Genomic DNA, 15,253 nt, shown 5'->3' on the forward strand with positions numbered 1-15,253 from the left:
TGTTAAGTTTTTTTCAGATCTGGTTTTTTTCCCAGATCTGTCTAATTAACCAGTTACTATCATCATCTGGTTTTATTTTCTAATTTAAGTTTTTTGTGGACCTAGCTTTAACCAGTTACCTTATCCAATATCCTTCTTCATGGTTGTTTTTAAATCTGATTTTATTTTTCAGATCTGATTTCCATTAAAAAAAACTACCTAAGTAACAAGTTACATTCTTCTTCTTGGTTATTTTCATATCTAATTTTGCTTTTCAGATGTAGTTTTTTTTTTTTTTTAAAGATTTGGCTAAGTAACCAGTTAGCATTTAATTGTTATTTTGATAGGGGTAACCAATTACCACATTCTTCTTCTTCTTCTTCTAGGTTTTTTTTATTAATTTTTAATTTTTTAGGTTTTTTTTCTAGGTTTGGCTTATTAACTAGTTATCAATAAGTTATTTTAATAAGGGTAACAGATTACCACCTTCTTCTTCTTCTTCTTTAATTGTTATATTATGATCTGTTTTTTTTTTCTTTCCAAATCTAGCAGTATCTAGTTACAATTCACTTGAGTACTTGCCATGACAGTTATAATTGATAGTGGTAATCGATTACCACCACATTACTAAAAAATCCAAAATTATTTTTATAGTGGTAACCCGTTATTATTTAAAATGTCATAAATACATGTCCAAGAATAATCCAAAACATACATATGTATAATGAACGTAACACAGACATCATCATCATTACCACCACAATGTAATAACCAAGGTTATTAAGTTCTTATAAGCTCCTTAAATATGACCATATGTTAGTTTTATTAGTTTATATTTATGACTTGAGTGGTGGAATTTAAAAAGATTGCTTTAAGTTTAAATTATTTATTTTAAGGTATGATCTTGGAAATAATTATAATTATCAATTATAATTATTATAGCTAGTAATTTATGAGATTTTAGTATATGATTAAATTAGCGTATAGTTTTAAGTTTTTAATTAAATTAAAATATATTTTTATTAAAGAATAATGCACACATGTTATTTGGTGGTCTAAGAAGTATACATGTGGCATTAAATTAAGTCCCAATTATTTAAAATTAGCTTGTATAGCTGAATTTCCCTATGGTTTTATTAGGTGAAATTTTTGTGAATTAATTAAATTAATATTAGAGCTAAATTAATTGAAGAACCAGACTAGGTGGCGTGGGAAGCATAAGAATAGGCAAGGATGGACTAGTTTGAATGAAGTGACTATGTGTCAACAAAAGCTAGTTAAATGGAGATTAGAAATTTAGTTTAAGGAGTCAAAAACTAAGTAGAGAAAGTAGTGGGTTGGTTGTACTAGAAATAACTAAGATTTGAAATCTAATGCATAGTCATAGGCGTGGAGACAATGTAAGAAGCAATGCTTGGACCTTGACTCAAGTTTGAATCAAATGAAGGCTATGTGGCATTTAGAGAGTAATTTTAGCACTTGACTAGGGAAGAGCATGGGCTGGCCGAAACCACTAAAGAGGAGGGAGTTTTGAATTTTTGAAAAATTGTTGAAGTAAAGTGGAGAAGTTTAAGGAAGATGGTTGGGGTTTGGAGCCTATAAATAAAGTCATTCACCTTCACATTTTTCAAACACTAAGTGTCTAACTTGTCATCAAGTAAAGGATGAATAACAAAGACCATCGGGGTTATTAAACAAAACATAAAACACTCTCCCATTTTCGAAATTACTCTCTCCCAAAAGCTCTCATCTCGTTGCCCCATAAACACACCATAGCCAAACCACTATATCATTTATAGTGCTCGGGAATTCATTTCTTCTTCTATTTTTCTATTAAGCCTTAAACACTATTACCCTTAAAAACCCTATAGCTGAAACACTAAACCCTATCAAGCCAATATATAGCCAAAATCTACTCAAGTATTAAAGCTCTTGGTGTCGTTGTTAGAAGATAGGCATTATAGAGAAGGTTCGGGATTTCATCTTTTGGTTCTAGGGTGAAGGTATGACTTTATGAGTTTTACAATTTTTGGAAGTATAGTTTTATTATAAGTCTCTAATCGTAAATTTATATGTCATATATATAGGTTTTGGGCGATTTTCTATAGCAAAAGCAATCTATTTTCTTCTCTTTTTCCACACTCAAGGTAAGGAAAATTAGGTAGTTTAGTTTATGACCTAGTTTGTGATATGTATGACCTTAACATTTCAGGTACAATAAGAAGATAAGTGTGGCTGGACCTAAGGTGTTCAAAAATGTATGACAGACCTAAGTTGTTGTCCGGTAGGCTCGGTTGCCAAAATTGTATGACAGACTTATGTCTGGGGCTTAATTGCCACCCCTTTATAAGCACTTATCTTTTTCTTATACCTGTCTTGTTATTATGACCTATGTTATGACCTAGAATATATTATGATCTTGTATGATTAGTATAAATTAGCGTTGTTATGAACTCTTGCATGAGCTTATGGTATTTTGTTATGATTATGTGGTTATATGATTTCTTGTTTGTGTTTTCCTTACTAGGCTTAGAAGCTCACTCCTTATTACACTACAAGAAAATATGCTTTTAATAACACCAAAAATGTGTTATCAAAACATATCATAACACTTTTTGATGTGCTAAAACCGACTATGTTATCGTAGGTCAGGGTACTTTACATAACACTTTATCATTGTTATACAGATGTGTTATTATACTGTCAACGATAACACACTTTCTGTGTTATTTTAATAAATAGATAAGTGTTTAATTATATTATTTATAGTCGATTATATAACACATTTCAATACTTATAAATTTGTGTTATACTACACTTTAGTATAACACATTATTTGTGTTATATAATGTAGTTTGCATAACAAAATTCTTTACATAAAATGTGTTATTATAATAGATATTATAACACAATTTTCGTATTATTTTAATATTTAGATAAGTTTAAATTCTCATTATATATTCATTTATATAAAACTAATTTATTCTATTATATTTTAATTTTTTTATATAATTAAAATTAGCTTTCTAATATATACTAGCATCATCAAATGAACTTGATTTTCAAATAACAAAAAGTAAAAACATTCAACATTGTATTAACAATCCACAAATTAGTTTAAAACATTCAACGCTGTCATCAACAACAAAATGTTCTTTAAGTATTCAAGTAGTCTTAAATATTCAACATATTGAAAAGTTACTACTTTCAGCACAAAATATTCTACCCTGACAGTGCATATATGCCTAAGCTCCTAGTATTTTCCAAATTAAAAAACAACAGTTGCAATGACTGTACAGTTGCAGGGAGAGGGTCCACTGGTCAGCAATGACTGTACAGTTGCAAAGAATGGGTAGTAATCCCAGACACATTAGAAATATTAGCCACATCCTCGACATATTCCATGTCTATCATGCCACCAAAACGTGAACTGAGACAACAAAACTCCACTGTCGAGAGAAGCAACACAATGAAAAGCTTTATTGTTATGTTAACCTCTGTAGTTGATGGCCTGAAGTCACACAGTACCCGAAGGCCAGAACCTGATGTTTTCAACAAATGTATGCAAACAGATAAGTTGAGGCTTTTACGTGCAGATCTCAAAAGAATCATAAAGTAACATGTCCCAAATGAACCAGTAGCAAAATACACCAAAGCCAATAACAAAATACATATTCTATGCCATTGAACCAGTAGCAAAATGCACCAAAGATGTTAAAGAAAAAAAATAAAAAACTGTCAAAATGCACCAAATGACAAGGAAATCTCAAAATACGGACACAAAAACATGTTTAAAACTATTTCTAAATCATGCATACTTATAGTTACTTCAAGGATAGTTCAATTATGTTTACACCTTGAGTTGCCATTCTTATGGTCTTAAGTAGAAATATCACCCAACAATGTTTCTTTCAGTAAATTAATCAAAGAGTTTCAAGGCAAACGAATGAAACATACCCAAAAACAAAGCAAGTTATAAACAAAATTATGGACTGTCCAATACGCAAAAATAGAACTTATATATATGTATGCATGAAATCTTATGAAATGGAAATAAATGAACAAAAACTTAATAAGCTAGCTGCCAATATAATTTTCAAGATGATTACAATAAACACCATGCCATGATGAGCTTTGATGACCCTATGGCTGTAGACCTATAGTGTACAGCTCTACTTACACTTGTTCCAAATCCAAGGAATATTATTGTTTTCAGGTCTTAATCTACAGTCTTTGCACTCCACTCCAACTATACATAATGAAAAATACAGGACATCCAATCCAACAGATAAATATGTCCTACATTCATTCTCTCTCTCTCTCTCTCTATATATATATATATATGAGTTTAGTCTATATATAAATATGGGAGAGGAAAGGATGGTACCAGTTGGTATGAATAATACAAGGAATTAGATAATCCTTGTATAATCCTTAAATGATATGTTGGGGACGTGAGCAATGATTGACCAGTCCTCCCCTGTTTCCCTTTCGATTCATGGTGTTAGCAATTCACAATAGTAAATGCGTAGATAATAAAGAGAAGTGGGCAGTTATTTAGGCAAGCATCGATATATGAGTTTAGCAAAAATTCATTCCTATTAAGATACAAATACATACAAAGAGAAGAAGGAATAGAAAGAATATCCTTAAGGCAAACAGAAAGTAAATTAAAATGGAAACAGAGAGAGTTAGCTTTTCTCAAGAATGTATAAGAAAGAAGTCTGATGCTTTGAGTCAATACCCTGCACACAAGAATAAGGGGATAAGACCTATTCTAATTATTCATCATGCATGCATAAGCCACGACGTTAATTTAAAGTAATATTCAAGCTGTGAATAGCATATACCTAAATTTAATACATTTAAGAGGGAAAATCATAAAAATCCCCCATCTTCCCTTCCTTTCCAACAACAGTATAATATATATTTATATATAAATAAATATAGTACAAACAATAAACATATGTATTTCAACAAATATATATATATATATTAATATGAAACTGAAAACTAAAAACCATAGATGAGATTTTGAGAGACGCACAGAGAAATCGTCTGAAGGGCTACAAGCGCTTGCTGAAGCAGGTTCTTTGTACCATTCATTTGCTTCTCAAGTCAGAAAGTTGGCCTCTGCATATAAGAAAACCACTTATTTCAAAATATATATTTTTTTTTAAAAATGAAAGGAAATTACTGTAAACAGTAAACACTGCATTGGCAATATCAAAATTTTGAGGGAAATCAGTAGCTAGAGAAATTAATTAAAATAGTTGGACTCCATTTCTGTCATAATTATATCTCTCCAATTGTTCCCTTATTCTTGCTGTGATGAGTGTTGTACCAGTAGATCCTCAAAGGTCATTTTCAGGGGATGAGTCCAACAAAAGCCTCTAGTTCTCAAATGTGGACTGCATTTGATGTAAAGAACGCCCTAGACTTATATTTACAAAACATTCGCATAACATGATTTATAAAAGAATACCATCCATTATTAAAGTCTCAGGGGGACTTATTTAAAATCATGCAAGTTGGCGCCATAAGTTTAAAATAAAACATAGGTTTTTATGCAAAGTTCAAAGAAAACCAAATAATTTAAATAACAGAGTCCCACTGATAATTTAGGAAAGTCTCTTAAAACAAAACATAATTTAAATGGCGTTCTACGTTGATCGTTTTATCGTCCATAGGATTGCCCCACGCCATACACCCCATGATGAAAGAACTCCTCACGTCACCACGCGTGCCATAGAGAAAACCTATTTGCTACCTAGAAGGAAAGTAAGGGGGGTGAGCTAAAAGCCCAGTAAGGAAGTACAAACAAATAAGCAAGTAAGAAAACAACAAACAACCAAACACTAACGTTCATCTAACACATCATGGTATATCATAAATAATCGTAACATTTCATCACATCATAACATAAATGTAACGTTTCATCATATCATAACATAAATGTGACATATCATCATATCATAACATAAATGTGACACATCATCATATCATAACATAGATGTGACATATCATCATATCATAACGTAAATGTGACATATCATCATATCATAACATAAATGTGACATATCATCATATCACAAACATACAGCATACATGATGAGCATGGAACGCTAGTTGTCCATGTCACCCTATGAGGTAAACAGGAGATCACTGGTCCTTGAATAACCTCGGCGCGTCCGCCCTAGGAGTCACGTCTCAATGTCCTTAGTAACTCGTTCGATGTATCTGACATCGGAATCTGTTTGATGTATCTAACATCGTATTCTGTTTGATGTATCTAACATCCATACACATATCACATTCAACAGATCATCACATTAAGACATTCATAATTTCATAACAGTTCATTCATATAACAGCCTTACCATTCATAGCATAAAATCATAAAATCTATCTAACTTCCTTACCTCAGGTCCAAGCTAAGAATTTCACAATCTTTCAACGAGCCTATATCATAATCAAAATAACGTTTCTTAGGTTCATAAAATTACTATTTTGCCCTTCCATACAACTCATGTGTGCATGGGTCATGCACTCATGATAACAGTTACACTAAACATGCAATTATCGCCAAAAAGAATAATGCTCGTTCTACCCATTTTACTAACATGATTGTTTTATAAAAATCTCATAGTTGAATAATAATCATGATTTTGGACGTAAAAGTTGATTTGCATGTAACATGCATACGTGGGAACATTGCGTAATAAAGATGTTTTCAAAAACGATAATTCTACATTTCTTTTATTATTTTAAAATTCATAGACATATTACACGCTTTATTTTCTTAAAACTTCTAGTTTGATTAAATTTCTCAAAAACTTTATTTTATTTTTTTATAAATTTATTTTATTTTAGCTCAAAATAAAATATGTGACATTTTCATTAAATAAATATTAATTTACCAAGAATTACCCAACAAGCTTGGATTTAATTAAAATACCTATTTTAATATGTTTCTTTAGAAAAATATATTTTATCATTGTGTTACAAAAATGATGTGAAAAATATATTTTAAGTGTGGAATAATACATTTTGATTTAATTTATTTAAGACTTAGTTTTTTTTAAGTAGCAAAAATCCATATGTGACAATTTAATAACAATTGTTAACCTTTTTAAAACAAACTTTCAGCCACCATTTATTTTATTCAAAAATCACAAATAAATAGAGTCTAAATATTTTTCTTAATCAAAATAAATGAAAAATCATTACTTATCAAAATATGCATTCATACCATTAAAAATATCATTTTTCAATATTACCATAACTTAGGAAAAATAATTTATTCCAAAAAATTAATCAAATTCATTTTTAGTGAAACTTACTTCATATTTTATTACAAGATTCCAGCAACTATTATTATCATTAAAAATCACCATATTCAAGTTTATAAACCCATATTTTCCCAAAACTCAATAAAAATTCTGTAGGAAATTAATTGAGTAAAATATCATAACATGAGACTTAAAATCCTCTTTTAATTTCATAAAAATTAACATATTCATCAAGAACATTATTTATGCATGCAACTCATCTTTTTATCAACTTTTACCCAATTATTTACAAAAAAAACAGCAAGCTTAATTCTTTATAAAACTCAACTTTTGTCTCAAAAATTACATAAAATCATACATGCTTAAAATCTCATTATACTCTTATAATATGTATGATTCTAATATCACTAACATATTCACATGAATCCTTTTAAAAACCATTTGTTGCAATTCCATGAAAACCAACAAAACACTATCAATAAAATAACATATAGTAATTTATAAGCACCATATTCACATATGCCTTATATTAACCTAACATGTTTCTATCATTATTTTCATGCATCTTATAATTTAATCGTTCAAAATATAACATGCATCTAACAAAATTTCATGATCAAGATATCAAGATTGCCACTTATTCTCTTACCCATATAACATAGGTCCTAAAACATGGATCTAATATATTATAAATCACACAACATATCAAGAACACCCTTGGGTGTACCTAGGCCGAAATCACCAAACATGCACTCATAGATTATCACAATTTTTTTATGCATAGCAAAATCAACATCACAACCCTTTAACACAAATCATACTCTCACAATATCCAAATCCTATACATCAATCCTACCAAAATCAACCATTAGCATTATTAACAAAACCTCATAGACAACCCACCAAAAACAAATATAAGGGCTAAGAAAAGGCCATTACCTCTCTTGATTGTAAAATCAAGAACACAAAAGATCAATACCCAAACTCCACACCCTTGTTCAAGCCTAGGGTTTTTATTGGAAAACCACCATGAGGAGAAGGAAGAACCCAAACACACACAAAAAAAATAACACAAATCAATATCATATTATCAAATAAAGAGATTATGCAAAAGAGAAAACAAGAAGACATACTCTAGGAGGGGCTCCTCCTCACCTTCTCCTTCCTTCTTCCTTTCTTTCTTTCTTCCTCTCTCTCTCTCTCTCTACACGCCACTCTCTCTCTCTCTCTCTCTAGGTCACGGCAGCCACACACAAGAGCAATGGCTCTTCTCTCCTTTCATAACCCTTTATCAAAATCCTCCCATAAAGTCTCCCCTAACACAATAAGGTAAGTTTCCATTTCCCATTTATTTTCTCTTAATTCCTCTTTATTTTAAAAAGATATAAAGGAACAAAATGATCATGCCTATCCCCAAAATAATTATGGTCTTCAATTTTTTATTTTTATCATTTTAAGGAAATCCTTCCTTTCCCACTAGGTCACACGCCCAACACTCTTCTTCCCTTTTCTTTTCTTTTTTTTTTATAAATAAATTAACCCAATTAAAATCTAAAATAAGGAAGTATAAAATGTGTAGAAAAATCTACACATGTGCACCATGCCACCATGCACTAGCACACACTAAATCACTAGGGTGCATTACTATCTATCATGCACCTTAGTGCATTCCACCATAGCTCACATAATTACCTCATTTGTCACACTTAATTAAAATGTAACACTAATAGTAAAATAACATGTTACACATTTATTCACTTATTAAATTAATTAACCAAACAATTCTAACAATTAAATAAAATAATAAACAATCAAATAAAACAAATAATCAACCAAATAAAATAACAACACTTAAATAAAACAATTCATCACACTTAACATTTAAATCAAGTAAATCACAAAAATTTAAATAATCTAAAAAAAAAAAAATTGGTGCACTACATTTGAGTTGACACTTTATTTGTTTTCCTCTTATTCTCAGTGGCTTCACTATGGATATATATATATATATATTATCTAATACATATTTTTATCAAAGTCATGCTAATTCTTGCCTTTGCAGGTAACATGAGACTGAAGGGTATTTGAAAATCATAAAAAACTGTAGCATATTCAATAGTTATAAATAATACCCTTTTATTAACTAGGCTCTTCACCTAATCTTATGCAAGCAAGTTTCACAAGACTAAATCTTGCAGGTTGGTATATGTAGGCAAGACCATCATGGATTTTTTTAAATAACAAATTACCAATTACCACTATATAGTAGGCAAGACCTTTCAATTCTACACCAATCTAGAAGAACAGAATTTTATCAACTATACTATAAATGAGAATTGGTATATGTATATTAACATTCTGATTCCTTCATATGCACATAAAACTACAAAATAGTCAAAAGTTGCCACACTCAAAAATTTCAGTTCTTGCACTCCAATCACACATGATGAAAAAACTCCAACAACCATCAGTATAACCTTATTCATTTTCAATTCTGGTTGTATAAACCTGAAAGAAAGATCTCTTAAAACCTAACAAACAATATATTAAAACATTAAGAAGACAACCAGAAATCTAAACCCAAAAACAATATTAGTTTGCAATCTTCATTTTTAAATCATTTAATCTTATAATAATAATAATAATAATAATATTTCCAATTTATTATTTTCAAATAAAAAATCACTTAACTCCTAATATATCACCATTATCTCCCATGGGCGTTGCAATAAAGCAACTATAATGACCATCAAAATTCAATTTCATCAAGAACTAACCTTTATTGCACTAACACATAAGACATTTTATTGAAACAAATATACATAGCCATCTTGAATCTATTAGGAAGAAGGATGAGCATTCTTTAGTCTCAAGTAAACTTAGTGGTTTGAGTTTTTTATTCATCCATAAAAATCATAAAGTTATCCATCTATATCTATTGGCATCAGAACACTTTGTAATACTAATTTTTGTCATCTTGTAGTTGTAACCATATACACCTAATATCAGACCTATCAAGAAAGAAAAAAAAGACCATAGATTCCTCACCTCTTGAACTAATCCTTGAGCTTTCATCAAATTTCCAAGATTACTGTGTGTATCAACCTGTAACATTAAGAAGAAATGTTATGTTCTATTCAAAGATTTTGTTAAATCATTGAATATCCAAGTGTCAAGAGTCAGAAAGAAATTCTACCAAACGTGGATTCAGTGCAAGAGCCTGGCGACAACATTGAGCTGCCTCGTTAAACTGGCCTTTACGCATATATGCACTTGCTAAATTTGACCATGCATCAGCAAAATTTGGTCGGAGCTGCAAAATAAAACAATCAGTATAATATGGAAAAAATAATTCAAAGAAAGAATATATATTTTTGCTCTTGAATACTTACCTTATCTCTAGTAAATAAAGACATTAAATAAAGAGAATAGACTAATGCAATATATAGGCAACAAAATACTTACCTTATCTCCAGTGCAAACATTGGATCAATTGGATAGGCTATTGCATGGAAAGGTTGCACACTAGGAATAAGAGACATCTAATAGCAAAGATTGAGTGATTTAGAGTGGAACCTGACTGGTAAAGTGGTAATTAGCATCAAATTAAACAACACTTTACCTTTATCCGTCTTCTCATAATTCCTTCAACTTCAATAAACTTATTTTCACGATCATCCCAGTCGAAAACACACTGGAGAATGGCACAAATTCAAATATCATATTAGATAAACCAACAACGAATAGTTATAAAATCTAGACAAAGTTTCACATAGCAACATAAGAGTACAGCATAGAAACTATAGGCTAAGTCAATAATGTGTAAAAATGTACACTATTGAATTAAAAGTGCATTTTCCAAACAGCAAAAAGGAATGGCCGTTTCACCACACATGATGTAACGACCTGAATTTGCTAATTGGGCTTAAGGCCTTGATTAGTGTGCCTGGAGGGCAATAAATGATTTAATGTGCTTTAATATGTTAATGGGTGAATTAATGTGAATATATGATAGTGATGCATGTTTAGTGAGTTAAATGTGCATGTGGGCCCCATCTGGATATTAGGGGCATGAATGTGATAAATGTCGTATGTGTGATATGTCTGTGCAGCACGATCCGAGACAGTCCTGGGGAGCGCTTAGCCAGAGGGTCACAACGGGGTTGAGATTCGGACTCGGGGTGAGTCGAGGGGTAATTTGGGTACTAGGTGTTATGGGATTATCGGGACATGAAAATAAATATTTGGAGATATATTTGAGGATAGAATGTCTAGGCGGGAATATTGGGGAAATTTACCACTTTGCCCTCGGGGACGTTTTGGTACCCCGAGCCTTGAGGTAACCCTTTAGACTTAAGTCAAATAAAACAAAAAGGGGAAATATTTAGAAGCTATAGAAACTGACTTACTCTCTCTTCTTTCAGCTAAGGATAGTTTTATCTCTTCCTTCCTCACTCACTCTCTAAGATAAACACAAGGAAAACTAAGGGAATCAACTTGAAGGTCTAGGGGAATTCAGCTGTGATATTCTAGGAGCTTGAAGCTTAAGGCTTAAGGATCAACTACAGGGATTGAATTCAGCAAGGTAAGCTTTAATTGTTGGGGTTATGTTGAGAATTGTTACTGGTTTGCTAGTATATGCATGCTAGTTAAGTTTGATATGTTCTTGAGTATTTTAGTTGGGTTTTGGAGCAGATTTTGATGGGGTTTTAGTGTTGATATTGAGCTGGTATGTATGTGTTAAGTATATGGGTTTGATAGGTGAGTTTTGGGTGAATTAGCTTGAGGGAAGGTATGGAAAAATGGTGGAAAATCTGGGTTTGGTGGTGAGAGCCGCGGCCCTAGTAGGGGTGCGCCGCGGCCCGTGTGCGCGCGTGGCCATGGGAGGCCGAGAGGTTCATGCGCGTCGCGGCGCCTGGTGGGCGCGTCGCGGCCCGTGTGGGGGTCAGTGTGGTGCTAGCCTCTGTTTTGAGGCTAGCCACGGCTCTTGAGGGTGGGGCCGCGACCCTTAGTGCCAGTATGCATTTTTAAGGGTGTTTAGGCTTGGGAATTCAATGGTTAAAGCTCGGGATGGATTTTATCACCCGGGTTGATAGAATTCAAGGTCCCAGAGGTTAGGGTTGTGGCTCGAAGTTATTCATTGGATTAGAACTTGATGACTGGACATTGTTAATGTGTTGTGACTAGGGTTTCGGCGAGACTCACGTTGGAGGACTGTGCTCAGGGCATTGGTGCTCAGAAAGCTCGGAACTCAGGTAAGAGAACCCTTGTTCCCATGGAGCTTGTGTGCAGGGCTGAGCCCAGTGTGTTTGAATGGATTGATATGCAGGGCTGAGCCCAATGTGTTTGCATGAATTGATATGCAGGGCTGAGCCCAGTGCGTTTGAATGGTTTGATATGCAGGGCTGGGCCCAATATGTTAGAACTGCGGGGCGTAGCCCTTTATCTGATTATGCTAGAATTCTATATTTGCTTGTTATGCTATGTATATTAGGATGTGAATGGTTGGCTTGAGCTGGGAACGGTGTGGACCGAGAACGGCGAAGGGCCGGGAACGACATTGGGCACGTTGAGTGCAAGGCCGAGAACGGCAAGGGGCCGGGAGCAGCGTTGAGCACGTCGAGTGCAAGTTGCCAGGGCGAGTCCCTAGAAGGATACCTGGGATATCCTCACGGCGTGGTCCGCAAATCCAGGACTTGGTAAACGCCTGAGACGGTTAGGCCGTATGTGTTTAGCCATTGGTGGCCTTTTTATATGCTTGATATATGTGTTGCATATGTTATCTGTTTGTGAGTTCTCTTGCTGGGCTTCGGCTCACAGATGCTCTGTGGTGCAGGTAAGGGTAAAGAGAGAGAAGATCAACCAACCATGAGTATAGCAGGCGTGGGGCGGCGTGTACATGTTTGGCCAGCCTGGCTGCCACGGCCAGAGGATTTTGGGAGATGCTTGTAAATAAACTCTGATTTTGTCGTCTAGTCAACCTGGTTTAGTTAATATGTTGTAAACATTTCTAAACTGTATTTTGGGATCCCAAGTGTAAACCTTTTATGATTTTCTATGGAAATTATTATTTCTAAGGTTTTTCCTCTGTTTATATCTTAATTACACTGTTTGATCTAAAACCTCGATTAGCGAGATGAAAGCACGTTTTTAAACTCACTTAGTAACGACTCTAAGGAAGTAGGGCGTTACACATGAGGCCTTTAACTTCACAAAAAACATAATGATTAGATCATACTCTGCACACTAATACTGTATATGAGGCTAAACTAAAAGACCTCGAAAAACAATAATCTACAAGGCCCCTACCCATGTGCCATATACATATTCTATATGAAACAGAAGATGCAATTAAACTTCAGTTGCATTCTCGACTTTTAGAGCACTAATAACTTATTATGCTAGGTAACATAAAAGACTTATATAACAGTCAGTAGTGAGAAAAAATAAAACCGAATTAAAACATAGTTTAATATGCAAAGTAAAGTTACTTCTCACAATACCTGTAATGTATGTAAAAGGTTACAAGTTGCTTTTGGAAAATCGGGACGTAGAAAAAGTGCTTGCTTATAGTTTTTTATAGCAGCTTCAACATGTCCACTGTACATACAAAATCCAGAAATACTCTATGTTAAAACATGGAAGAACCAACAGTATGCAATCAGATAAAAAGCTTGCAACCCCTTATAATTATTATTAAACACATGTCCTTGTAAGCAGAAGCTAGATTAGCATGAGCTTCTGCCATTGAAGGTCGGATATTGATGGCTCGAATATAATCTTGAATGGCTTCATTAACTCTCCCAATCTCTTTATATGTGTTCCCTCTATTGACAAGTGCATCAGCCGCCAAAGGATCAATTTGGAGAACTTCATTATAGCAAGATACAGCATCTGTGTAATTGCCCTGTAGTATTTTTTTTTATATATTATTATATAAGAAACAAACTTTAGTTAATAGAAAAAACTGAATTGTGAAGAGAAGAAGAAATATATTTTTTTAAACAAAAGGAAATAGAATAATACAAAATGAAACCGGAAAGCAAAACAGACTAAACACCAACCATATAACCAAAACGTTCGCTGTAACCATATAACTTAAAATTACCAATGCCATCTTCTCTTAGTTGGAAAAGGCAGAGCAAGAAACAAAACAAATCAAGGTGACCATTCTATAGATGATAACCTTTCTCCATTTGGAAAGAAAAAAAATATTGTATAATTAAGTATTTTCCCAAAACAAATATAAGCAAGCATTACAGGCATGATAAAAATATATGATTACCTGTTGTTTATATATAATTGCTAAATTGTTAAAAGGAGCAGAAAGTCATGTTGTCACAAACAATGTTCCCTTCTCCTGCAGCAGAAACATAATAACTGTCTATTAGATGCTTGCAGGCTAAATACTTGACAGTGGAACCATAAAAGATATTAAAGATTACCTTCCAAGCATTTGCCATGTTTCCATAACACTCAGCAAAGCGAGGATCAATTTGAATAGCTTCTTCATTTTTTGCAATGCACGTATCAAAATCATGTAGCTAAAACAGAATAAAATAAAGTTTAAGAATCAGGTGCAAGTAAATTCACTTACAAGCCAGAAAACACTGAAGAGCGTACATATATTGAGAAAATACATGAATGCTAATAAGCTTCATTGAGAACCTGATAATGGATTGCACCCAAGAGAAGGAGATTATTTGTGCGCCGAGGATTTCTTTCATAAATGGCATTACTATGCTCTAATGCTTGCTTATAGTTTCCAGCTTTGTACTTCTGGTGAGCCAGAGACATGAGCATGTCTTCATTGACTGCAAGGACTCAAAATTAGGCAAAGGAGAATTTGAAATAACTAGAAAAGGACCAAATCATTGAAGTAATATATATATATATATATATATTGGCCCCTTTAAGTTCGCACCTCACTGCTAATTTGGAAAAAATATAAATGAAGTTAAACACAAAGTAAATGATAGGTA

This window comes from Humulus lupulus, chromosome 6, assembly GCF_963169125.1.
Source record: "Humulus lupulus chromosome 6, drHumLupu1.1, whole genome shotgun sequence".
Classification (NCBI taxonomy): domain Eukaryota; kingdom Viridiplantae; phylum Streptophyta; class Magnoliopsida; order Rosales; family Cannabaceae; genus Humulus; species Humulus lupulus.